General features: G+C 39.2%; 1 protein-coding gene across 11 annotated transcripts in view; it reads left to right on the top strand.

Moving 5' to 3' along the window:
- Positions 1–27,299, top strand: part of HS3ST5 (heparan sulfate-glucosamine 3-sulfotransferase 5) — a 262,850-nt gene that overhangs the window by 215,040 nt on the left and 20,511 nt on the right. The window contains exon 1 of one of the 11 annotated variants that reach the window (XM_070225454.1): positions 8,602–9,313. The exons of the other annotated variants lie outside the window; for them this stretch is intronic. The gene's annotated coding sequence lies outside the window, so the exon portion shown is untranslated. Of the gene's footprint in view, positions 1–8,601; positions 9,314–27,299 lie in introns of those variants that run through there. 11 annotated transcript variants of the gene reach the window in all.

The following is a 27,299-nucleotide window of genomic DNA, read 5'->3' as shown; positions in this document are numbered from 1 at the left end:
CGTAGGAAATTATGTGTAACTGCTTCCACTAAAGAGTGGCAGAGTTATTTGGGATGCCTTTCTATGGCACCCAGGGAACATTTTGTATCTAATTTTCTAAGGATGTTTCTATTTTGAACTTAAAACTGTTTCATGCTTTATTTTGCAATACAAATATGGGTCATTTCATTGCAATGTTCATTGAAAGATTTCTCTCTAGTGTACTATGCCCAAGAAGCATAGAATTAGTTCTGCTCTATCGAGACCCGTTCAAAGTTGTCTGAGAAGTGCAGAGTTTCTGTGTCGCATTATTAAAATATCGTTATTTTCTTCCAGGTTCATGCATATAGTTTTTTTCCAGAGCAGTACAAAATGACAGCTTACTAAAAACAAAAGGCCAGATCTGTATGTTTTTTATAATTTGGGGGCGAATATGCATTGGATGAGAAATCTACTGAATAGAATTAGAGAATAAGTAGAATGGTACATTATGTATTCTGAGGTCAAAATTAATTAAATGTAATTATTGCAACAATATTATTGGAAAATAAGGATTTGCCTTATGCCTTTTGAGGAGAATTTAGAAAGAAACGTTTGGCTGTTTTAACGCATTAGAAACTAGTGCATTATACTTCTTTTAAATATGTTACAAAAATAACAGACGCCACTATATTATGGAATATGCAAATACAAGTTGCGGTTTTAAAAAATTCATATGATTACTTCCATGATACTTCTAATAGCCTCACGTCTCATCCCACATCATGCCCTTTGTCCATACTCTCATCTCTATCCTTCCTTCTCTCTTTCAACTTTTTAGTTTTCTAAACATCCTGTGAAGCCCAGCTTTTCCTCAGAGACTTCGGTGACTTCTTTCAGTGTGTAAGACCCACGCACTGTTCATCTCTGACTTCCTTTTGGCCTGGGCTTAGTACCACTGTTCTCAAGCCAAATGGTCTCTATTGAATAGTTTTAACATTTATAAGGACAAATTAAACCACATCCCGACAGAACCAGTCTGGTCCTGGGCACAGAGTCATGCCCCAAAACATGTTTTATTTATTGACTTAATGTATTCATTAATCATCATCATTGATGCTTGCTTCAACTCCCCACTCCACCTCAGCCCACTCCAGCCACTAACTTGAGATTTGTTTAGTGATGGCACTAGTGACAGTGGCAGGGAAATAAAACAATGTATAGACTCTAGGCCACACTTATATATTTCATAAACAATTTTAATTACTTTTGGAAAGATTAATTCAAGGTAGACTAAGGGAAAAACAATCCAACTCTCTAATAAGTACTTATCTAGCAAGAGGTCATCCAGAAAGGTGAGTATTCTTATGTGTATGTGAGAGTACGTAAATGGCATCACTCTAGTGCACCATTTCTGTGTCCCTGCCCTCAAGAAGCTTACAATAATACTGGTTTGAGGAATGACATAGCATGTAGAGGACATTTTTGCTTATGCTTTCTACAGTTCCTACTAAAACGTAAGCTCCATGAGGCCAAAGACCACATCTGTATTGTTCATTGTTGTAGCCTTAATAACTAACACAATACCTGCATATAGTAGTCACTAAATAAAATTAAATTAATGCAAAATTGCTCAGTAATGTAGAGGTGACTTGGGGTGAGGGGAAGGGCAGTCAGTCCTTTCTAAGGCAGCAAAGGTCACACCCACTACTGTAACCCACTGGATTGTCTAAAGCTTTGAATGAACAGCAGCCATGGACGTCATCCTCCGAGAGAGGGAGCAGTGAGCGTCCAGGGACATCCAGTCAAACCAGGAAGCAAGAGCAGGCTGAGGAGGGAGGGGAGAGTGCTGTGCTACCGCCGGGCAGTTGGTGCTCATGAGAACCAGGTCTCAGTTAAGGCTGCCTGGGATTTTTACAAGGGAGGTTTGTTTATCCCTGGCCCCACTGGACAGGCAGGTGGAGATGAGCTTCCTCAGTCGAAACTGGCTCCGGAACTGGAATCAGAGTGGATCTATAGGTAGAGCCTCTAGAGGATTTCACTCTGAGTAAGACGAGGGGCCCTTAATGGTCAACAATTTTGTCTCTTGGTGTGAAAAAATAACACATGCATCTAATAGATGCAAGGGTTATTTCTATTAGGAGAGAGGTAAAGGAATGCTGCATACGTTTTAACAGCTTTATTGAGGTATGATTGAAATACAATAAACTGCACATATTTTAAGTGTACTCTTTGGTAAGTTTCAACATTACCTGTGAAACCATTACCATGATCAAAATAGTGAACATATCCATTAGCCCCCAAAAAATGTCCTCATACTTCTTTGTAGTCCTTCTGTGCCAGTTATTGATTTATTGCCTCTCAGCTCCAAATGCGTCCTTTTTGCCTGCTCCATGAAAATAGATCTGGGCTATTTAAATATTTTTCCTTTGCAGCTGGCGCTATGTTAAGCTTTGTCAGCAGAGGGCGCTGGAGAGATATCACAGGAGAAAAGAGTTTGCTTCCGGGTTCTGTTCTGTGCCCTGGGTAGGCTCCTGCAGAATGTGCTGCTTCTCCTCTCCCGGGCCAAGCCCCTGCTGTTCTGGAAGCTTCCCACAGTACTCCCTGGGGCATTTTCATGGCTGAATACCCCCAGTGAGACACTTCTTGTGATCAGCTCCCCCCCACACCCTGGAGGATAGAGCACCAGTACTGCATCACAGCAACTTCCTATGTTATCCAGGAAGCCAAAGCTGCACCCTCCCCAACAAGGTCTGTATCTCAACCTTGGGAGGAGGGGAGGTGACAGTGGGGCTTTACCTCAGATGCTCTATCAGCATTCAGAACGATAGCTGCTCATTATATCTGCTATTCCTATAGAGTTCTCTTTACCTCTTACTAGCTAATCCCTGGTTACTCCCATCTCTTGGTATAGTTAGTAATTCTGTATATTAAACTTTCTCTGTTTGAATTACCGCGTTGTTTCCCTCTCCTGATTGGACCCAGTCTACCTACATATCTATCTATCTGTCTATCTATCTATCCCCTCCTATATATCTATATACCCTCCTAACCATCCCTTTTGCTACTCCTCTCTCCCCTCCAGGGACACTGACCTGCTTTATGTCACTATAGATTAGAATGCATTTTTTTAGAATTTTATATAGATGGAACCCCAAGGTTTCTTCCATAAATTTTAAATTTTATAATTTTGTACATTAGGTCTATGATCCATTTGAGTTAATATTTGTATATGGTGCAAAATATGGATCCAAGTTATTTTTTGCATGTAAATATCCAGTTGTTCTATCACCGCTTCTTGACAAGATGATCATTTCTCCACTAAATTGCCTTTGTACCTTTGTCAAAAAGCAGTTGTCCATATATATGTGGATTTATTTCTGGACTCTCTTCTGTTCCACTGATCCATTTGCCCATCCTTATGCCAATGCCACACTGTATTAGTTAATATAGCTTTATAATAAGTCTTGAAATCAGATAGTATTAGTCCTCCAACTTTGTTCTGATTTTTCAAATTTGCTTCCGCTATTGTAGGTCCTATGAATTTCCATGTGAATTTTAGAATGCCCTTGGTAATTTCTACAAAAAAAATACTGTGATTTTTATTGGGATTACACTGAATTTATAAATCAACTTAAAGAGAATTGGCAGCTTGACAATATTGGATTTTCCAACACATGAGCAAGGTATATCTCTCCATTTATTATTGGGTCTTCTTTAATTTCTCTCAGCAATGTTTTGTAATTTTTGGTGTACAGGTCTGCATATCTTTTATCAAATTTATTTCCTAAATATTCCATGTTTATGCATTGTAATGGCATTGAATTTCATATTGATCATTGCTAGTACATAGAAATACAAGGGATTTTTATATATTGAACTTGTATTCTGCAACTTCACTATATTCACTTATTATGGTAGCATTTTTATAGATTCCAGCAGTCTTTCTCCATAGATAACCATGTCACCTACAAATAAAGACAATTTACCTCTACTTTCCCCATCTGTTTTTTCTTTTACTTGCCTTACTGGAATGGCTAGAACTTCCAATACAATGATGAATGGAAGAGGTGAGAACAGACACCCTTGTCTTGTTCTTGATTTTAGGAGCAAAGCATTAAACCTTTCATCATTAACTTTGATATTAGCTGTAGGTTTTCATACGTGAACTTTATCAGGTTGAGAAAATTCCCTTCAATTCCTTATTTGCCTAGAGTTTTCATCAGGAATGGGTGTTGGATTCTGTCAAATGTTTTTATAGCATCTATTGAGGTGAGCGTATGCTTTTTCTTTTTTGGTCTGTTACTGTGGTAAGTTACATTATTTGAGTGTCAAATGTTTAAGCCAATATTTCATTCTTGGGATAAACCCCACTTGGTCATGATGTATTTCTTTTTAATGTTTTTCTGTTTTTCTTCTCAAAAAGACAGAAACTGAAACTCATGGGAAGAAAAAAAACAGCCAGCAAAATTTGGTGTTTCCTTCTTAATTACTTGATTTTAGTCAGTTATTTGGCATTGGGGAAGCCTATAACCTATATTTACTCCTCATTACTTAATGTAATTTCTAACACAAATCTTTTTGTGCAATTTCTGAGTTGTATTTCATGGAATTATTTTTAATATGCCATCTGCTGGTCTTCTAATTTTAGCACCAGAGGCTAAGCAACAGACACTAAGATTTGGTAAATACGTAACAACTTTATAGAATTTATGTCTTACTTGGTAACTTTTCTCTAACAGAAATAGTGTTCAAGTAGTTTTTTCTCACTAATTATTTTCTAGGGATAAGATGATCGTATACTTTCTCAGAGGCTTGTTCTTCATCTTCCACTTTTACATTGTACCTGATATTTCATAATTACCATGAACAAGTGAATTCATGTACAAGCTTTAACTGTATTCAGGTATAAGCTTCAACTATAAACCAGCAAGGAATTTTTGTCAAAAGGGAAGTTTCGACCCCATCCTAAACATTCTCCCATACTATCTGGACACCCCTTCTGGGCAGTCATTTTACCTATAGTGCTCACAAATCAGGGCATCATTTGTATTTACTGCATAAAAGAAGTAGTTATAGATAATATGTTAAAAAGTATGGATATGTTTCCATTATATGTAGTTTTTACTCTGTGTTGTTATTTATAGAAAAATAAAAATAGAACATATTATGAGTGGAGAAGGTTGTCTTTCATGTAAGTCTTTTTTGTTTATCCAATTCAAAGAACATTTATGGAATACCAGCTCTATGCAGGGTTTGTGTGTGTGTGTGTGTGTGTGTGTATGTGGAGAGATTGGCCTTGAGCTAACGTGTTGGCCCTGTTGCCAATCCTCCTCTTTTTTTTTTTTCTTCCCAAAGCCCCAGTACATATTTGTACGTCTTAGTTGTCAGTCATTCTAGCTCTTCTGCGCAGGACGCCGCCACAGCATGGCTCAATGAGCGGTGCTTAGGTCCACGCCCAGGATCCGAACTGGCGAAGCCTGGGTCACTGAAGCGGAGTGTGGGAACTTAACCGCTTAACTACGAGGCCAGCCCCCTACATGGGGTTCTTTTGTTAATAGTATTTCTTAATTTGTTATCCCTCTCCTAAACGATGGTATTTTATCATTTCACTCAATAGGGCTATTTTAACAGAGAGATGGCTACTCTTAGATTAGTCACATGATGGATGATAATGTAATTTATTTCATTCAAGTAGGGACAGTTCTTGCATTTCTGGGAATCCCATTATCCTTAAAACTTTGCCCTATTTTCTTCTTCTTTTCATGAAATTACCTCCTTAACTTAATTACAAGTGTAGTGTTTTCCCACAGGCAATATAATATCTACTTACCCTAAACACCCCAAAGTCAAAAAAGCTAGTGTTAAGTAAAATTGATTTGTTCAGTTCAAATTGAAAACAACATTACCACTTACTGGTTAATCAATGTAAATTTTGCTAATACCATAAGGAGCTGAGTCCACTTGTAAAAGAACATGTGTGTGACCTATTTCATGAATCTGCATCTTCTCTGCAATGTTCATTTGATTTTTGCTAAGGTAGTTTTGTGAGACAAAAAAGAATATTTTCTTAAAATATTCTAATAGTGTTACATGAGATGTGTCCAGATAAGGAAGGAGATCTTGCAGTATTGTATAGAAACATTTATTGACATAGACAACTGCCGGGGCTGTTTATGAATTTAAAATCTGATCAGCTAGTTATTGCAGCAAATTTAGAGCGTGTTCATCCTAAGGAAAATCAGGACAATAGTGACCAAAAGAACAAGGAGTCCGCACTTTTCACCAAATTTAATTCTTGAAAATTGTTTCTAAGCTGATAACAGTATTTCTCCACAGAGAGAAAATGTTATTGTGGTGACATTCCCAGATCAAATGAATATAAATACAAAATATAATCACTATTATGTCACAATAGCAAAGATACAACAAATAGGAAGTTTGGTCAGCTAAAATAGTAAAATTATGCTACCCTTTGGATAAAACAAAACAGACCAATTACTAATCCCTTAAGGAGGTCAAAGGTCATCCCTCTCAATGCCAAGTAATATCACTCTTCTGTGTGGTAACCTAAAGTAACATACGAGCTAACACATGCTCTAGTTAAACGGTTACTAAAATGTCTTTGGCTTAGAATTTAGGAGGATTTTTGAGGGATTACGTGGCTTTTGCAACTCTCCCAAAGCTATCCACAGACATGGAATTGCTGCCGTCTTTTTCCTAATGTATTTTTCCCTCTACTGAGCACAAGTTTTCACTCAGTTATTCTGTTGACCTTAAAATCTCCTCCACATAATGTAGCCACTGTTGACAGCCAGGAGAGTAGTTCACACTTCACGGGGACCCATAAAAAAAATCACCAGATCATTAGCGCAAACTTTTGTTTCTTTTTCTCTGGAGCTTTGAAAGTGCTCTTAGGAATTGGGAAGATGATAGGTATCCCAGAACACAAGTACTTGCTCCACAATCTGTCAGTGTTTTAAGTGAATGGATAAACTGTGGCAAAAAGTGAGGTTTTAATTAAGACTGAATACCCTTAATCCTTGGGTAACTTGGACCAAAAGTATTCTCCTTTTCCTTTGCGTTCGGTTCCACGTACTAGTTCTTCAAAACCTTCTGAGGAAGGGTAAAAAAGTCAGGTCGGCCTTTGGGGAAGCTACATTAAGTTTTCAAGACTAGCACCTGCATATTTCATGCGTAACAGATAGCTGAACAAAATCAAGTAAAGTGCTAGAGTAACCAGCTCTGTCCAAGTGGTGCCGAGAGTGGCTGTTGAGATGAGGTTAAGTGTAGGATTCTGCGGGGTCCAAGAGAGTCTAGGAAACTAGGACCAGTCCTGGAAAACCCCAAAACTGAACAGATTTGGAGAAAATGCAAAGAGTAAAATGGCTATGGGAGACCTAGACTCAAGGTACCAAGCACCATTACTTTAAACACTGACTCATGCTCAGAAAAGGAGATAATGAGTGTGGGTTTGTTACTCTGCAGACGTAACTTTAATCTATAAGTAGTCAACAGAGGTGAAAGGCAAGGAGGGTCTGTCTGTCTGGAAATCTGAATGCACACAGTTGCCTAGCTGTTAGTATGTTTTCCAAATACACCACACAAACTGGTTATCAGAAGAACTTTTATCCAAGCTCTGTCACTTGCTTGTCATAGGATTCTTAAAACTTATAGAAATCTCTATGGTTTAAACATTGTTAAAATGCAAGTCAACAGCTTCTCCCCTTTGGGCCTCGGGGATTGTTTTAAGTATCAAGAGGTATACAGTAGGTAGGCGTGCTTTGGAAATTAGAGCACCAGATAAGATGTTAACAACACAGTCAGTCAGCAAGTAATGAATGCATACTACATTTTCCCCAGTCGGCTAGGTACTGTGGCGCTGTGGCTCTCAAACATGAGCCATTTGCAGTCAGTTTTCATGAGCTTTTCCATATCCTTCTATACTGTTATTTACTTAATATTTTTTCTGCAAATTGACTCACTTTTTTTTCTTTTGTGCCTATTGAAGTCTCATCCTAAAAAGTAATATAGATCTTCCTTGAATTACGGTGGGGTTATATCTGGATAAATCCACCATAAGTCGAAAATGCATGTAATACACCTCACCTTCCAAACATCATAGCTTAGCCAGCCTACCTTAGATGTGCTCATTACATTAGCCTACAGCAGGGCAAAATCATCTAACACCGAGCCTATTTTATAATAAAGCGTTAACTATCCGATGTAATTTATTGAATACTGTACTGAAAGTGAGAAACGGAATTTTGAATTTTGATCCTTTTCTGGGCTTGTGGTATGCAGTATGATACTCTCGTGATGCTGGGCAGTGGCAGCTCCCAGTCAGCCACGCGATCGGGAGGGTAAACAACCAAGACCCTTACAACCATTCTGCACCTGTCCAACCATTCTAAGTACGGTTTCTGCTGAATGTGTACTGCTTTTGTACTGTCATAAATTCAAAAAACTGCAAGTCGAAACCTTGTAAGTTGGGGACTGTCAGTTTTCATAAAATCAGAGTTTGGTGTATTTCTTATGTAATTGCAATAAATAAGAAAAATAAATTCATACTTATTAAAATGTTTAAAGATCTCTATATCATCCTTTAGTAAACAGTGCTAGAGAAGAAACCCTTAAAATTCAGGCAAGCTGAGACTAAAGAGTAAGAAATGGAAGCCATCAAAGACTGTGGCAATTGTCATTTGATCCTTTTTCAGATACAATTGCTCTCCTCCTAAGAAGGGCAGTATTGATTTTTTACTTAAGGTGAGTTGGAATTTTATTTTGAAATGTCTTTACCATAAATAAAGTCATCTGGAAATGTGAAGTCCCCAGAAAATTTTTATTTGGGGTTTTAAAAATCTGTGTTGGTCCAGCAACTTCTGTTCACCAGAGCAAGGGCACCCTGGCACATTCTGCAGTTCAGGAGCGCGGGCTTCTCTGAAATGCATGTTTAAGAAGTCGTATTTTAAACTTCTTATAATATCCCTTGCTGTAGCTCAACATGTTAGCATTATGATGTAATTTTAATGATAGACTTTGAAATAAGGTTATATCGTGTGACATTTTGGCACAAACATTCAATCCAATAAAGTGAGCATTCTAGAAGAAGAAACAAAGACCATGTAAATCTGTTCAGGCCAAGGCGCCTACTGCTTGCTTCCTAGGGTATAATTACCGCGATCAAGGCTGATTATCACCTTCCAGGTTACCCAGGTCTGCACCCTCCTCCATCACTGCGGAGTCTTCCCAGGCACCTAATGCATATCGGCCTCATGATGGTCACGTCCCATTTCAGCGCTGACTGCACAGGTTCCAGAACCAGCTTATGTTCCGGGGATGCCAAAGTCCTGAGGTAGGATGGACTATGTGCAAGTATTTCTAAGCCAGGAGTTCAATAACAGACACCAGAATGGTTAGGCAGTAGAGGAAATGCTACAGTAAACACAGTTTTCTTTGCTGAAGATGTTTGTGGAGCCTTTGATATGCCCATAGGCACTGTAAATCGCCAAGAGAGGGACTCCGTAGGCACCATTTCTCAAACTGATTTCACCACATAGTGCTTTTGTAGGGAGTATCTGGGGAGACTCGTGTCCCAGGGGAGCACTGCTCTAAAAAAGATGTCATTGCTGTTTGGGGATAGTATAAATGTAATGCAATATAATGTAGGAGGTTGGTTACCTTTCCATATGTGTTTAAAACATGTTACTTTTGTGCTTTGTAATTGCCCTAGATAAATATGTTGTAAACCTTTGTAAGTCTCTGCTTATTCAGCTTAATAACCTCTTTGTGGCTTCTGAATAATGTAAGAATTTGATTCATTATTTAGGAATCTGAGTAGCTGCAGTAATGAGGTAGATAGTACATTTTATGGAGACTGCCAGTACTGCAGAGGTTGCCCATCTCACATGGCATCAGACCTAACTGAATTTTCATGATTGCTTAAAAAAGAAAGAAAGAAAAAGAATTCACTTTCAAAAGTTAGAGAAAACACTTCGCCAATTGCTCGTGACCCTGGATGTGACTTTTAGTTTATGGAAAGGCAGATTAATTATTTTCAATCGAAATGCTGTGACTCCTAGCTAGCACTTTAATTTTAAGCAAATCTCATTCTCCATCTTGTCTGTGAGACCCTACCTACAAAGCGATCAGGCTTGTAATGACTGTCTGGCATGGTGTCAACTTTAGAAGCCATATACTATATATGTTTTGGAACTAAATATTTCTTCTTCCCATTGACTCTTGACCCCCTTGGAACAACCGTCGCCTCCTTCAAACGCTTTCACTAAGTAAAAAGTCGATTGGCCGTAAGTGGTGATGAAGAAAATGTCATGTGATTAATGCTACAGTTTAGGCTGTTGCGATTAGTCACAGGAAAAACAGTTAAACTTCCTCCACAAGAAACACAGTACGTTAACGGCAAATGGCCTGCCTGAAGCCCAATAGGAAGAAAGAGTTGGGCAGTGTTAAAAGCTGCCTATTGATTTGTGCCCCAACTGAAAGCCATGCGCTGATGTAAATGAAAATGTGTCAAGAGTTGATATCGATTTTTTTTAAATCAGACCATCTCTGGGGAAATAGTGCTAGCCATACTACTGCTCTTGTCTATGAGTGAAATAAGGTTCCTTTCCACAAGACTACACATGTCCAGGCATCAAATTTTCCTCTTTCACTGAGAGATGGTAGGATGCTAGTGCAATCCGAGTGTCTAATCTCTGCTTGGAGAAAATGGCCCTATAGAGTCCCTATATCCAGGAATAAAACGAAAAAGAGAATAGAAGGTTTGTTTAAGAGGGACAGGTATGTGGGAAAGGATGTGCATTCATGCACAACTACTTACCAATTGGCCTGTTTGTATAATGCTCATAACACACACATATGCTTAAGCTAGGAATTTTCACCCCGTCTGTCCCAAAATAAATCATTTCAGGAGGATGTTTATTTTTAGAAAATTCTATTCAAAGATAATCATAATATAGGATAGAAAATGAAATAGGATAGGAACTGTAAAGTTGGGGACTTACTTCTCCTTCAGCCTGTAGGAAAACTAGCCACACTTTTCCCCCTTAGGAATAATTTCCTGAGCTGTGCTTTATTCATAGACAGTGGCGCTTGTAAATATTGACGAATAATATAAGAAAAGGCCAAGAGTTGTAATAATCATGAAGCTTTGGGTCAAATCTGTGGAGGTTTCAGCTGCCTCCGGAAGACTGTACTTCGTGATTCAGCTGGGGTAAGGCGTGGACTCTAATATTGGGCAATTAGAAAGGAAAATTAGTATGGAAGAGGGGAGAGGTCACCGCCGGCCAATATATGTGGATTATTTGGAATGAACTATTGGGATTAGAGAAAACCCTAATAAACTGATAAGGGAAAGGGTCATTCCCTCCACAGTAGCGTCGAGAGCTCAATCCACTTAGTTTGATTCATCGGCCTTAGGCTCAGACACAGGATGAAAACTCTGCGTTGCACATTGATTAACTTTTTGTTGATTACTGAATGCCCTTTGAGATATTCTAGATTTTATGCTCTGTATATTTTGCCCTCGAGATTAAAGGAAAACCAATGATCTGAAATAGGTCTTAAGGAAATGGGAATTATGATGATGAGATAATTCTTTACTGAATGTCCTGCATTAAAATTTAAGAATGTGTAGCAAAAACTTTCAGAAGACAGTTAATTACTTTGCTAATAACTGGGACACATGCGGTAGCAAATGAGCTAAATAGATGGAACTTTTCAGTCTATGGCCACTGTCTTACAGCAGTTACAAATTGTAGCTCTTAAAACAGGTGTAGTTGCTGGGCCTGTAGTTTGACTGACAAGCTAAGGCTCCTGGCTGATCCTCCAGTGTTTCCCTGAGGAGGCGCCCAGAGCAGCCCTTCCTGTAGCTGGGAAACCGCTGCAGACCCAGAATATTTGCCTGTGGTGGTTCAGGCCCAGCTCTTGGCTGTGCTGCCTCCTGCCATTCCTTGTGTTGCCGTCCTGTATTGTTATCTAACTTTGGATATATGTATTCTAAGTATCTCCAACAGGATAGTAAGCTCAGTAAAGGCAGAGTCCAGGCATTACAGTTCATTGTGCTGCCAGCAACACATAACTTCATACCTGCTCAAGGAAAAAAATCTACAAATCTACGTACACACATCTACATACACACACATGGATATAGGCGTATGTTTATTTATTTAAATACATATGTATATATTTAAATGCAAGATGAGCTAGCCATCCCTGTGACATTAAATTACTTTAGCCACTTTTCACACTGAAATCAGAAAAATTCACAGCAATGGCCTTATACAGTTATTCATTCTAGGATAAGGTCAAATCAACTCAGAAAATATTCAGAATGAAAAATACTTCCCCTTTCTTCTCATAGTTTATACAGCTGCTTAATACACACATGCATTAAGTGATTCCTAGCTGCCTTTCTCTGATGCCCAGGCATATAAGTATCATCTTCAAATATGTGTACTTGAGACACTGAGATAAAATGATCTGAGAGTCACCATAAAGTCCAGAAACATAGATAATACTAATTTATCATCTATACATAATATAATATCAATAAATATTCATCGCATGTTGGCCTATGTTTCCAGATTTAGTGGCCACCCAGTATTTTTCAGTATATTGTCTAAAGGTATGCATTTAACAAACTAATTAATCTTTTGATTTTGACTTGAGTTACCAAGTTGAAGATTCTTGTTTGGTTGGTTTTTAAGTTTTAAGTAAAAGGAAGCAAAAATTTTAGCAAAAGAATTGTCAAAGCCCAAAACTCCCATGTTAAGCAAAAGATCATGATAACTTTATTTTGCTACCTTAAGTGTTGTAGGATGCTCCTTACTTGCTTAGTCAAGAGTCTGAGTTAGAAAGCGTATGTTAATATTCCATTCCTCTCCTTTCCTTTCAGCGGTTGTCTGTGCTTTTTCAAGTACTAGGGAAAGAGGCAGACCAATCAATCTCTGTACACAAGTCGTGCCTTCGTCTTTTGTTTGTAGGAAAGAAATAGAGGGAAAAAATACACGTATATAAACCTAAACATAAGAATGAATTATTTGCCAGCCCACCAAATTTTGTCATTGTTCTTTTTTGGCCCACTGGGGATAGAGTTAGTTAAAATTCTATATTTGAAATTTTAGTGGTGAATTAAAAGGCTGAGATGGGAAACCAGAAAAGAATGAAATGTATATTATTCTCTGATAAACAGAAAAAGAATATATTTATGTATAGAGAGAGAGGTATTTATTTCATATCAATAAATAATGATCCTTTGATATGATGGAACAATTCAGATGGTAAAAATTTTCCTCTTTTTGCTTTGTATTACTCAGGAAGAAAAGTAATCAAGAAACTAGATGAAGTTCTTTTTTTCTCCTTTTATTACAGCAAAGAAATTGAGTTCAGTGAAGCACATTATGCCTTTCTCTATCAGGTGCATATTTACATTTGCATTGCTAAATTATTTACCATAAATACATTTTTAACTCTAGCCAACCTTAAAATAATAAAGTTCCATTTTCAGGCTTTATAACATGCAAATGTTAGTGTTACTAAGGAATACTTTAAATTACAGAGTATTTTTATTCGTTATTCTATTACTCCTGCCGTGATAGGTTTCCCAACAATTGTGGAATATTAGGGAGCCCCCTAGTGGCACCTGTATTCCTAGTAAATTTCCACACTAAATAATAAAGTTAGTTCTTTCTTTTCCTTACTAACTGCTTGGACCAGTTTTAGTACATAAACATATTTTGCTGACATTTTTCCAAGTTTTTAAACCCAAGTGGACCTCCCTTCACAGCCTACATAAGTTGTGTAAGTTTCTGGCATCAAAAATGTAATAATAATAATTATCATCTGCAGTTGTTCAAATAGCCAATTGCTAAAATGTCTTTTCATTCTTATCTTGTGACCTTCCCAGTCATCTCAGAAACTGTTTGGAGAGTCACCTTGAAAAACATCTTCATGAGAAACAAAATTAATACATTAAATTTTTAAAACATGCATCTACCCAAATAGATGTTAGTTTTAATATTATTGTAGTACAGTGGCATATCTTTACTATACTGTCATCTAACCAAAGGAAAAGATATACGAAACAACTAAACTGCATTATCATTGGGGCAGCCAGATAACATGTTTAGAACTTTGTAATGTGATAGTTATGAAGATTTAACGATGGGCTGAAGAGATGTCCACTTGGATCAAGTGAGCAGTTTGTGATGGTTCTGACGCTTTTCCAACCAGGTTCCCACAAAGCCTCTATTCTGGCCTGGAATGATCCTCCTTAATAGGCAGGTGAAAGCTCCACGGAATCTTAAAGGGTGAAGTGAAGTCAGTGTAAGAAATGATGGAGGAGAGCATTCCTCACAGTGAGAACAACTTCAAAAGAAATATTGAGATGAGAATAGCATGAATTTGCCTTGTAGATTATACCGTGAGTCGTCAGTATCACTGAAACACAGGGTGAGAGGTGGGAGCATAGCAGACGTGTCCAGAGGTGTAGCAGGGCCAGCCAGACTGGGGAAGGTTCTGGGGCTACACTAAGGGGTTTGAATTTATCCTGAACATAAGAGGAAAACGTTGTGAGATAGTCAGATCTGTGTCTTAGGAAATTATTCTGGGGACCAAGCAGAGGATAAATTGAGGGGGAATAAGATCCAAGTCAGAGTGAATAGCTGGTCCAGGCAAGAAATGGCGAGAGCTGATCGACCAAGTTGTAAAAGTTCCTCAGCAGAAAAATGAGGCCATTTCTGGACCACTGATGCCCTGGGCAACAGCGGGATTACCTTCCTGCCTCAGCTCAGCACCCCATCAATTTTGTCTTCTTTGGTTATTTACCCCTCGCCCTCAGCAATCCTACTGCCTCTCTCCTTCCCTCTGAGTGTGAGCATCTCATAGCCTTCCACTCTCAAGAAAAAATGGGTTGTGTAGTTTGAATTTCACTTCTTTGGAGGGTATGAAGCATGGGAAAGAAGAACTGAGTAAGCGGTGGATCATGGAAGTACAGAAGGGTTAGATGGTAGATGTTGGGCATAAGGGATGCGATGAAGCCCAGAATGACTCTAGGCCTCTGGCATAGTGACTGGGAAGATGGAAGCATGAATCACTGGTTTATAGAGTCAATAAAAGAGAAGTGGGGAAAGTGACCTATATTAGTTTTCTAGGCTATGTAGCAAATTCCTACGAACTTAGCAGCTTAAAGCAACATGCACTTATTATCTCATCATTCCTTTGGGTCAGGAGCCCCAGCATGGCTTAGCCGGGTTCTCTGCTTCAGAGTCCTACAAGACTGTAATCACGGTGTTTGGCTGGAGCTTGGTTCTCCTCTGAGGGCTCAACTAGGGAAGGATGTGATTCCTTGCTCATGTGGTTGTTGACAGCATTCAATTTCCTGCAGCTGGGAGTTCATGGCAGCACCCCTCCTCAAAGCTAGCAATAGAGACTCTAGAGCAAGCCTGCTAGCAAGACAGAGTCTTCATAACGTAACAGAATCACAAGAATGTTATCCTACTGCTTTTGCTATGTTCTAGAGGTTAGAAGCAAGTCATAGGTCCCACCCCTACTCAAGGAGAAAGGCTTCTACAAGGACATGAATATCAGGAGCCAGGGAGACACCCTAATCTTCCTCTTTTTGCTTGACAAAGATTGGCCCTGAGCTAATATCTGTGCCAATCTTCCTCTATTTTGTATGCAGGACACCACCACAGCTTGGCTTGATGAGCAGTGTGTAGGTCTGCGCCCAGAATCCAAACCCATGAACCCCAGGGACCACCGAAGCAGAGCGCATGAACTTAACCACTGTGCCACCAGGCCAGCCCTTCATGAGCCTTTTTATAAAGTTTAAAATACGAAACTTATAGGTGTCTACTTCCAACTGTCAACTCAAGGAAATTCTATTGCACTATTATTTGGACCATTATTACACTAGTTTAGGATTATTGGAATGAGAATAGATGTCCTGAAAATATCTGCCATAGAGAGAGAGAACACAACCTGCCTACCCTGGGGCAAGCTGTTACTGATTTGTGTCAGGATAAATCAGCATCAGCCCCCTGCCTGTGTCCTTATTCTAATATTTCCTTTCTTCTCTGTCAGTGCTATTCAGCTTTGAGCAAGCAGTTTCTTTTTTCAGTCATTTATGCTGCTGCTCTGCTTCCTACATTACCATCTATACACACCCATGACTGGCTTTTTAGAAGATCTATTATCTAATGTATCTACTATTCAATCTTACTTCCATTCTTTAGTACAAAGCATCTTTTCCCCCTCTAAATAATTCCCTCCTGGTCCCTACAGAAGGCAAGCTTCTTTCTATTTCCTTATCTCTGCTCATATTGCACCCTCAGCTTGGATTCTCCATGCCCTTGTCATCACCCATGCCCTAAGTCACAATGAACAGATATTGCAGGACAGGGAGCCCAGGTAAAGAACGAGGGGAAAGCCAGATGTATATAATGGAAAAGGAGAAAGATGAAATGAACTCATAAGAGAGCTCAGAAGGTAGCAGACAAGGCAGAGCCAGAAGGTTGGAAGAAGGAGGGCATAATGAGCAGTGATGTTATCACATCCTGGAAGTCAAAACCAGTCCCCAGAGCCAAGCTAGATTGATTAGCCTGGACAAGTGTAAATACCAAGTATTGAGACAAGTAGAGAGGGATGGGCAGAAAGCATCCGAGAGAAGAAAATCCCAGAGGGCAAGAGAGGTCACATGTGAGGATTTTCTCAGGCTGTATAGGGATGGGCAAGCAAAGGGGTAGGCATGTGCATATTCACCTGCTGGATCAGAAGACAGTTTGATAAGAGAGGCATCCTTCTGCCTGAGACCCAGTTCTCCCTGGACCTGGTGTACTTCCTCTCCAGGCAGCTAGATGCATGTGGAGTACCATGGTCTTGAAAGCCAGTCAGTCTTGGGTTCAAATTCCTCTTCCACCATTTAGTAGCAGCGTGAGCTTGGGTTAGTTATTGAACTTCCTCAAGCCTTAGTCCACTTATCTGTAAAATGCAGGTAATCATACCGCATCGTATCTGAGATCTGCATGACTTTCTCTAAGCTCTTGTGATCTGCAGAGGCTGCCTTATACTTTGTAGTGCCACTTTTCACAGAATGTTCTGGGGATTGTAAAGCTTCAGGTTGTTTAAGCTAATTTCCCCAATGATATGATGAACTCCTTGAGGATAAGGCTTCCTGCTGCTGAGCTCATCCTGAAGACTCAGCCAGCACTTGCTCTTACAATGCATTTCAAGGCCCTGTTTCATTCATTCATTCAACAAGCATTTGTTGAGCATCTACTATGTGTGATGCACTGAGGATGTAACAACAAAGAATAAAAGCTTGGCTTCCTGGAGCTAGACGTGGATTATACCACTAAAGTAAGAGCATGATGAATCTTAAAAATGGAAGGACCTAAGAGATTATGTAGCCCCGCTCTCTAATTTTACAAAGATGTGATTGAGGATCAAAGAGATGGCACTGGCTTTTAATTTCTTCTTCACTCACCATTTTTTTGCCTATTAAATCATTTTCATTTTGAAAAACAAAGAGAAAAGTCTAGGATGTTTTTAACCGAGCAAGAGTTTAGAAGTAGGGGGGCCGGCCCCGTGGCCAAGTGGTTAAGTTTGCATGCTCTGCTGCAGGCGGCCCAGTGTTTTGTGGGTTCGAATCCTGGGCGCGGACATGGTACCACTCATCAAGCTACGCTGAGGTGGCATCCCACATGCCACAACTAGAAGGACCCACAACTAAGAATATACAACTATGTACCAGGGGGCTTTGGGGAGAAAAAGGAAAAAAAAACTTAATTAAAAAAAAAAAGTTTGGAAGTGAATTATTTTGCCATCTGCCATGTCACTGAAACTGAGCCCTCTGCTCTCAGACGACGTTGCCAGCAAATGTTCATAGCATAACCTCCTGCAAGTCTTTACCAGAAACTGACAGGAGTTCTCTCTGTCTGCTGTGCTCTGGCCTCATTGCTTCTTCCCCAGCATGAAAAAACAAAAAAAATCCATCATAGAAAGAAACAGAGATAATTCAGGAAAAATACCAAGATGTTTTCTACTCTTTGCTGGGAAAGGCCAACATGATGGCTTCCTCCGATGGTCATTCCAGTCTATTGCTTAGTACGTTTGAAAAGACATGTCTAAGCATTTATATAGAGAGGTGCATCTGAATCAATAACATGGGACTGGCTTCTGAAGCCTCAGTGGCTTTAATCAAACTGTTTGCTCAACACCCTTCAATACTTGGTCCACAAACTTACTTCCAGATTAGAACGCCAAGGTGAAGATTAACACCTCTAGTTTCAGTGGGGCTAACGAGACATGACTTCTTAATCCTACAAGAAAATCGTAATTAGACACTGGAGCACTACTTGTTTCATTGTTAAATATGACCCAATCCCCAAAGAATTGGAAAATAAATAAAGACTAAAATAGAAAGCAGTATTATAATTAGGCCCCTTGAAATGAAAGCCGTACTTTTTTCCCCTTCGTTGAAAGTATTTGCCACTTATTTCTCCTAATAACTCAGTATTAGCATTTGTAATAAAATTTTTGGTACAAACATTCTTGAACTAGCTAGACATGCAGACACTGGGGAAATAGGAGATTATGATTCAACAGAACTTGCTAAGAAGGCAACTTTATTGCCGAGTTTCAGCTGCAGCAATGTTAGTTACATCCAGGTTAATTAGCAAGACGTCTTCATTGTTATTTAGTTCCTGCTCATTTAATAGGTTCTGCCTGTTAAGATACACTCATTTTTAACACTAAGGATTTCATGATGCAAGTCCACATATTTTGGAATTGCTTAGTTTTATTTCTTTGGCACTTTCTTCCATCTACCCATCATACTCGAAAGGGAAGTGGGGGTGTGGGAGGTACAAGGCTGCAACATGAGGGAATAGTAGACATTTACTCAAGCTTCCTGAAACTAAAAGGGTAGGACACAGCATCCCCATGGTAATATGCATGATCAACAAGTTTTCCCGTAATATTTGTTGTTCTCAATTTTTGTTTTCATTGGTAGGTTCAAGGTAAGAGCAGAAAGGAAGCAGAGGGAAAGGGGGGAGGGGGGAAGGGAGGGTCGCAGGGAAGGAACTTTTGGGACATTCATTTACCACTTCAGAATAAGTCCCCTTGGTAAGATATGGGTGGGAAAAATATTGTTTGCATTTTACATACACTTAGTTACAAAGTAGACTAATAAACCAGATTGTCAAATTGTGTCAATCACATCTAAATAACAAGCAAATTGCCTTCCACAGATGGAAAATGGGTAAGATGCATAGATCTCCTGTGTAAACAACCTCAACTTAGATTTATTGATTAATTTTGTCCTACTTATCTATTCTGTTTAAAGTTGTACTTTTCATTCTTTTCACCTCTTTAAAAAAGGAAGAAATCATTAAACCTAAGCCTCACATTTCAAAATCTTCAAACTTTCACAAGTCTCCAAATCTTTAGCTTGGGGGGAATTCCGCCTGTGCAGGGTTCCCAAAAAATGTCAATAGCTACCTCCTCTTCACTGGAGTTTCGGAAATGGAGCAAGAGTACCCCCAATATGAAGTTTGGGGAAGCCAATTTAGCAATTATTTTAGTTGTTATATTGTATAAAATATTTTTTATTTTCTTTCCACACATATTAAACCCCAAAAGTTGTGCTTTGAAGAGAATATTCTGAAGAATAAGAAATAAGCTGGTGAGATAAAGATCATGAGGTTGATCAATGGCTTCTTTCTGTTCAGTGGCCACAAATAATACCTGTTGCTTCAACTATAATGAATGTGTGATCTTATTCACTAGTAATACTAGGAAATAATAGGCGAAGCAATCATAATATTTGGAAATAATATGGGAGACACAGACAGCTCTGACACTTCCTAGCTGTGTGATATTTGATCAGTTTAACTTTTTTTTTTTTAAAGATTGGCACCTGAGCTGACATCTGTTGCCAATCTTTTTTTCTTTCTCCTCAAAGCCCCTCAGTACATAGTTGTATATTTTAGTTGTGAGTGCCTCTGGTTGTGCTATGTGGGACGCCGCCTCAGCATGGCTTGATGAGTGATGCCACACTCATGCCAGGATCCAAACTGGTGAAACCCTGGGCCACTGAAGTGGAGCGCATGAACTTAACCACTTGGCCACAGGGCTGGCCCCTAAGTTAACTTCTGAGTTTTACATTTCAAAGTGGGGGTGCTAATAATAGTTACTAAGTTTGCTTTGAGGATTTTATGATGTATGTGGGAGAAGTGCTCAGTAAAACATCAAGCAACAAATAAATGTACAAAAGGGACTAAGACAAGAAAAAATGGGAGAATGAATGAAAATCCATCCCTGCTGTTTCGAAAATTACTGGAAGCATATACTCTCTTATGCCCAGGGAAAGGGCAGCTCTAACCAACTTGAAGAAGTCACCTGACTGGGAAAGAAAAGTGTAATTTACTCTTGTAAATTCACGTATGCCTAGCTGCCATCACCAGAAAAATTGTTACATGGCTACTTTAATGATTGGCCAATAAGAATGTTTTAAACATAGCTCCCTATTGCATCCCAATTTTCCCTCCCCCTCTCTGTGGTAGAGTGAAAAGCTAGCTACTCTGCAAATCAGGAGACGTGCAGTCTAGTTTCAGTCCGCTAGGTGTGCTTACTTTGCATTTTTCACTTACTTTTTCATCCATTCGTTGGGCCAATGTTTACTGACCCCTTAAGCATCAGGTCCTGCACTGAGCACAGGAGATAAAGCAGTATACCTCACACATGGCTTATATCTAGCAAGGGTCATTCCACTCCTCCAGCGGGTATTCCTTCATCTGCAAGAAGAGAGAAATGGGCATGATGCTCTCTCTGGTCTCTTCCAGTTCTAATGTTCTGAGTCTTTTTTTCTCTCTGTAAATTTTCATTCTCTATTCTCCTCTAAAGACTCAGAGAATCTTTCCTCTGCATTAAATTATGAAATAATACTTGTGACTATCTGTATCTATATATATACATAAATATATCTGTACATGTATACACATATACATGTATATAACCTATCACCTATTTCTTAAATGGAATTTCTCCATTCATTTATGCATCACACATTGAGTCATTGAGGGAAGTCACTATGCTATTTGTGGAGGTATATACAGATATATTAAACAGTCCCTATTCTCTAAGTACTTATAATGTAATAGAAGAAACAAAATATATTACATCAGAATCCTTTCTTTAGAAAAGAAAAATTCCTTTCAGTTGATGAGATCAGAGAAGATTTCTTTTGGCTCTGGAGGTAACAAGAGCCTGCATGAAGGGGTGGCATTTTGATAAGGAAAATAGAAGGAGAGAAGGTCATACAAGAAATAGTATGAGCAGAGGAAAAGAATAAAAACTTCGTTTCTGAAAAAAAAATACTGGCTATGATGGACATCTCACGTGTGAGACATGAGAAATGAGGCTGTGAAAGGAGACTGAGGCCAATCGTGAATCACAGGGCCAAACTCAGGTGCTGGGAGCTTATGCCCTTGGCGAGACTGTCCACTAAGGTATCATGCAAGCCACATACATAATTTTAAGATGTAAGGGGTCTCATTTAAAAAGGTAAAAAGAAACAGGTGAAATTAGTTTTAGTGATATATTTCCTTTTGTCCAGTATAGGAAAAATACCATTTCAACATATAATCAATATAAAACATTATTAATGCGATATTTTACACTTTTTTTCGTATTATGTCTTTAAAATCTCTGGTATTTAAAACCTTCAGCACCTCTGAAGTTGTGCTAATGGCTAGTGACTAGTGATGACCATATTGGACAGTGCAGCTCTAGCCTGTGGAGAGACACTGCTGGGTTTTGGGGTAGAGAGTGGTTCAGTAAAAGCAATTTTTAGGCTGTTGAATGAGGTTTTGGTTTGTAGAAGTGTATCAGATTATAAGGATGTTAGGGACACAAGACAGGAAGATGATCCTGTTGAAATAATCTGGGTTGCAGTGATTAGGGATAGACTGTGGCAGTCAACTCACGTAGTATAGAAGTTTGGGAGAAATGTCAAGTGTGCACAATCCAATTGAAGGAGAAAGTAATGAGCAATATGCCCATACATATAGTTAAAGGAAAAATAGAACTATTTTTTGCATCACCTGATTATCTTGCTTATCTCCCTATACCCCAGCCTCAGTTCCACAACATCTACTAATGGACCGCGCCAGGCTTTGGGGATTTATATATATATGAACAATTATTCTTAATGTCAGCAACTTAATGTTGTGGGAAAAGCGGGCATTTACACAACAGAGAGCAAACGCTGGTTTTGAAAGCTTTGGAAACACAAAAGAGGGAATATACAATTCTACCTGGAAGAATCTAGAGAAGATTCTTGGGGGAAGTGGTATCTGAGCTGAATATTGAAGGATAAGTCCAATGTCTACAAGTGGAAATAGAAGAGAGGGCATCTTGAGTGGAAGGAGGAGCATGAGGGAAATTAGGAAAGTATTTGGCATGTTTTGGAAACTGAGTATTTGCCAAATTTAGGGTCTGTGTGAACATGTCATGAGAAATGAAGCTGGAAAGGGGATTAAGGAGAAATTGGGGGTGAGAGGAGGTCAACACCTCGCTAAGCGCACCGTGTTCTGCTATGCCGCAGAGACCTGGAGAGTCATCAGGGAAAGAAGCCACTCATGGAGCCCACAGGTGGGCATTGGGGAACAGGGCTTTGGCTTGAGAAAAAGACGCAGAGGGGTCAGCTTCTGAGACAGCAATATGAAGACAGTAGCTTGTACATTACAACTCGGAGTGCTGACTTGCTGTCAGATATAGTGATCTGCTTTTTCACTGGAAAGCATTTGACATTTCATTAAATTGACCTTTTCTTGCCAATAGCAAACTCAATTGCATTATCGTCTCTGTTCAAAGTTTGAGCATCAGAGCTAGCATTGTTAGGGGGATAGTGTATCTCTTGAAGGTGAGCTTTTTGCTGTTTTGTACTCAGTATTCTGTGAGAAGAAAGCTTCAAGGAAAAAAATCACTCCTGCTTTTTCTTCTTAAAGTTATCAATGATGGAGCAATATGCCTGCATTGGTTTTCTGATGCTGTATAACCAATGACTGCAAACATAGCAACTTCAAACAACGCCCATTGGTTGGCTCACAATTCCGTAGGTGAGAAGTCCAGGCGGGCGCAACTGGATTCGCTGCAGAGAGTCTCACATGGCTGAAATCAAGCTGTTAGCTTGACTGGGCTCTTATCTGAAGGCTGTGGGGAAGATTCTGCTTCCAAGTTCATTCTTGTGGTTGACAGAATCTGGTTCCTTGTGGTTTAGGAATGAGGTACCTGTGTTTTTTCTGGCTGCTGGCCAGAGGTTGCTCTCAGTTTCTAGAAGTTGCCCTCCAAGTCCTGCTTGGAATCTCTCTACCACCTCTTCTGCTACCAGCTGGAGAAAGTGCCCTGCTTTTAAAAGCTCATCTGTTTAGAATGGGCCCACCTGGGTGATCTCTTTAGCTTAAAGTCAACTGATTAGCAAGCTTAATTACAATCTGCAAAATCTTTTTGTGAGGTAATATGACATAATCACAGGAGTAACATCAAGGGCAAAAGTCTTGGGGGACATGAAGAATTCTTTCCTGCCTATAATGCCCTTTACTATCACATCAGAGTACCTTTCAAATGGAACCATTTCATTTTCCTTGTAAACTGAAGGAAGCTGTTGCCACTTTATAAGATGAAAAATAAACAAAATTTCTTTGATGGGGGCCAGCCTGATGGCACAGTTGTTAAGTTTGCACACTCCACTTCAGTGGCCTGGGGTTCGTGGGTTTGGATCACAGGCACAGACCTACATACCACTCATCAAGTCTTGCTGTAGCAGTATCCCACATACAAAATAGAGGAAGATTGGCACAGACGTTAGCTCAGCAGCCATCTTCCTCAAGCAAAAGGAGGAAGATTAGCAACAGATATTAGCTCAGGGCCAATCTTCCTCACCAAAAAAGAAAAACTTTCTTTGAACGTTTATAAAAGGACAAATTTTCTCCTGGTTGAGTGACTGATTAAATTGGTGGGCAGAAAATTTAAATGAGTTTAAGGGAGAAGGAACGAAATAAAAGAGACTTTCATTTCTGGCAGTATGGTCAAACAGGTACCTTGTATCACCCTCACTGATTGGAATAACTAAAATGTATAGTGAAATAACCAAACTATATATCTATCTCTATAAGTATAGTCATATGTTACTTAATGATGGGGATATGTTCTGAGAAATGCATCGTTAGATGATTTCATCATTGTGTGAACATCATAATACACAAAGAGTGTACTTACACAAACGCAGATGGTGTAGCCTACTACATGCCTAGGCTGTATGGTACTAATCTTATGGGACCACTGTAGTATATACAGTCCACTGTTGACCTAAACATCATTAGGCAACTCTTGACTGTATGTATTATATCTGTGACGCTGCTTAAAAGTAAGGAATCAACAGAGCCCCAAAATGAAATAAAATCAGGAAACATGATTGATAAGTAAGTTCCAAAATAAGTATTACTCTGAAAATTTCAGCCAAACCCTAAAATCCTTTGGCTTCCACTTTGGTGGTTGTGTGGGCTGGATAGTGAGGAAAAGCGCAGGACCTGGTCAGTGCAAGGAATTTAATGAGACACTCATAAAAATAGTATTGTAGAGGGCTATACTGTCATTGTAAGAATGAATTAGAAACAAATCCTAATATTCCACAAGGAAATCAATTTTGGCACAGAGTAAGAGGGCAAAATTCTCTGAGGATTCATAATCACAAATTGGGGTCCTCTCATGAGGTTGGGGTTCTAATTCATGCTACATGTGTGTTCCAAAAAAACATCAGACATGATCCCCGAGGACCATGCACTCAGGCAACCAGTGGAAGCGAATTTGTGACACCTTTGGAAGACTCACCCTCAACCCAGGCTTCAAAGAATACCAACAAATAAAGTTCCTTAGAAAATCAACAACCCAGAATGAAGAATCAGAGAACAGACAAGGAAATAAGACACCATGAGTAAAACAACAAACCACAAAGGCCTCCGATAATGGAATTTTTTACATAGAATATGAAATAGCTATGTTCAATGAGATTTACCAAAAGCTTGAAAATATGAGCAAGGAACATGAGACCATAAAAAATGACCAAACATATTTGAACAATATTAGATTCTGGAAAGTAATATAGTAATATATAATCATTGAAATTTAAAGTGCCACGAATGTACTATCCAGCAGATTAGATAGAGAGAAGACAGTGAACTAACTGGAAGATCAATCCTAAGAAATAAACCAGAATGCGGTCCAGAGAGTCAAAGCAGTAGAACGTGTAAAACGTGGGTTCAGAGTTAGAGACAATAAAGCGGGCAGGTTTAATATACATGCTTCAGAGTTTCAGAAGGAAGTAGCAAAGATAATGGACAAGAAGCAGCTCAATGAGATGATGATTAGGATCTTTCAATAAATTTGGAAATACTCAATAATTTCCAAAATTATTGAAAGATACTAATTTTGAGAACCTGGAAACCCAGTATATCTCACATAAGATAAAAGATTTCTATACCAAGACATATAGTAAAGGCACAGATCACCAAAGGATAAAGAGAAGATCCTAAAAGCAGAAAGAGTGAAAAGAGAGATTTCTTTCAAAGGACCAATAGTTAGCCTAATTGTCAACTTTGAATCAGCAGCAATGGAAGCCAGAAGACAGTGGTGTATATTTAATAGAACATGCTGGAAGAAAATATTGACTTTCCTTGAGTTGTGTACCCAGACTATCTTATCAAAATGAGCATGAAAAAAGACATTCATATTTAAACACAAACTCAGTGAATTTTCACCTAAAGACTTTTACCAAAGGAAATTCTATTTCAAATAAAAGATAAATGATCCAAACGTTTACTGTGTTAAACAATAACAGTAATAAAAATGTCTGCTTAGTAGGGGAAAACTTCAGGCTAAGGCGATAATCAGGCCAAAACCAAAATAACATAACTGTTAAGACCCAGGCTTAGAAATAGTAAGATTCCTGACTCTACCAGTTGGGCAAGTTTCTTCATGTGACTGCTGATGATAACCAACTTCACAGGGTTATTAACTAGGATCATGTGTGTTAAGCACTTAGTACAGTAACTGGCTACGGTAAATGCCCTATACGTGATATCTGCTACTGTTACTCTTATGATAATCTGAGATAATTTTGAACTTTTGATTTACTAGTCAAAAAAGAACATGGGATTTGCACAACTGCTAAGTGCTAGACCCATTGACTACCACACGGTAGGCACTGACAAAGACTCTCCTTGACTAAACTCTAGTCAGGTTCCTCTGAGCCCCCTTCTTGACGAGGCCTCAACCTTAGCCTGTAAGAATTGCAGACACTCAGCACAAATGATTTTGTCCACCCTCCACCCCCTCCCTACCACACACACACACACACACACACACACACATAAACTAACAGACTTGAACAAACTCTAGCATGGCTTTTAGTGGCCTAAGGCTATGTCTCTAGGACAACCCCAGCCGGTCTTAAAATGCCTACCTGAGACAGCTCAACGCTGCCAAAGGAATTTACTATTTATTCCAGCCAGAACTTGACAGAGGCCCATGAACTCCTTCTTAAAATAGTTACTTTTAGAAAACTTACAGTTGTAAATCCATTCTCTGATCCTTTGAGATATAAATCTTCCATCGCCCAGAACTGTCTGCTTAAGGGCCTGGAAATGCAACCCTCCGGGGAGGCAGCTCTCACTCCCCTGCCTCCCAGACCCTGTGGGAGAGTAAGGGCCTAATTTAGTTGGGTGTCTTGCTCCAATTTGCAAAACTATCTCCTGTCCTAAAGATATAAGAAGTTTGTTTTTTCTCCAGATAAGCACCAAGTAACAAACCCAGGTAGCTTAATCACAGTGACCAACCCTCTTCCCATTTTTTGTAATTTTCCGCTTTCCTGACTCGGCTGGATGCCTCAACTCCTTTCCCCTCCCTACTCCCTCATTCTCCCTTTAAAACGCCCAGCCACCTCGGCCCCAGCAGACTTGAGCTCAGTTCTGTACCGAAGTCTCTTTCCCCTGCTGCAGTCGCATTACTGAATAAAACCTGCCTTTACCACCTTTAACCAGTATCCAGCTTTGTTTTACGTTATCACCACTCGATAAACCAGGGCTTTATTATGACATGTCAGCACATGTCCCTGGTCCTGGTGAAGTTGTTGGCCTCCTGGGTGCTGACTCTACTTCACCAGCTCCTATTTTCTTTATGTTTTAGAGGTGATTACTAGCCTAAGAGGTCTTCACTGAACACTAAACATCTTAAAATCCACTTTTTTTAAAAAAAAAAAGACT

Source organism: Equus caballus, chromosome 10, assembly GCF_041296265.1.
Source record: "Equus caballus isolate H_3958 breed thoroughbred chromosome 10, TB-T2T, whole genome shotgun sequence".
Classification (NCBI taxonomy): Eukaryota; Metazoa; Chordata; class Mammalia; order Perissodactyla; family Equidae; genus Equus; species Equus caballus.
This window is presented reverse-complemented; position numbering and strand designations above follow the sequence as displayed.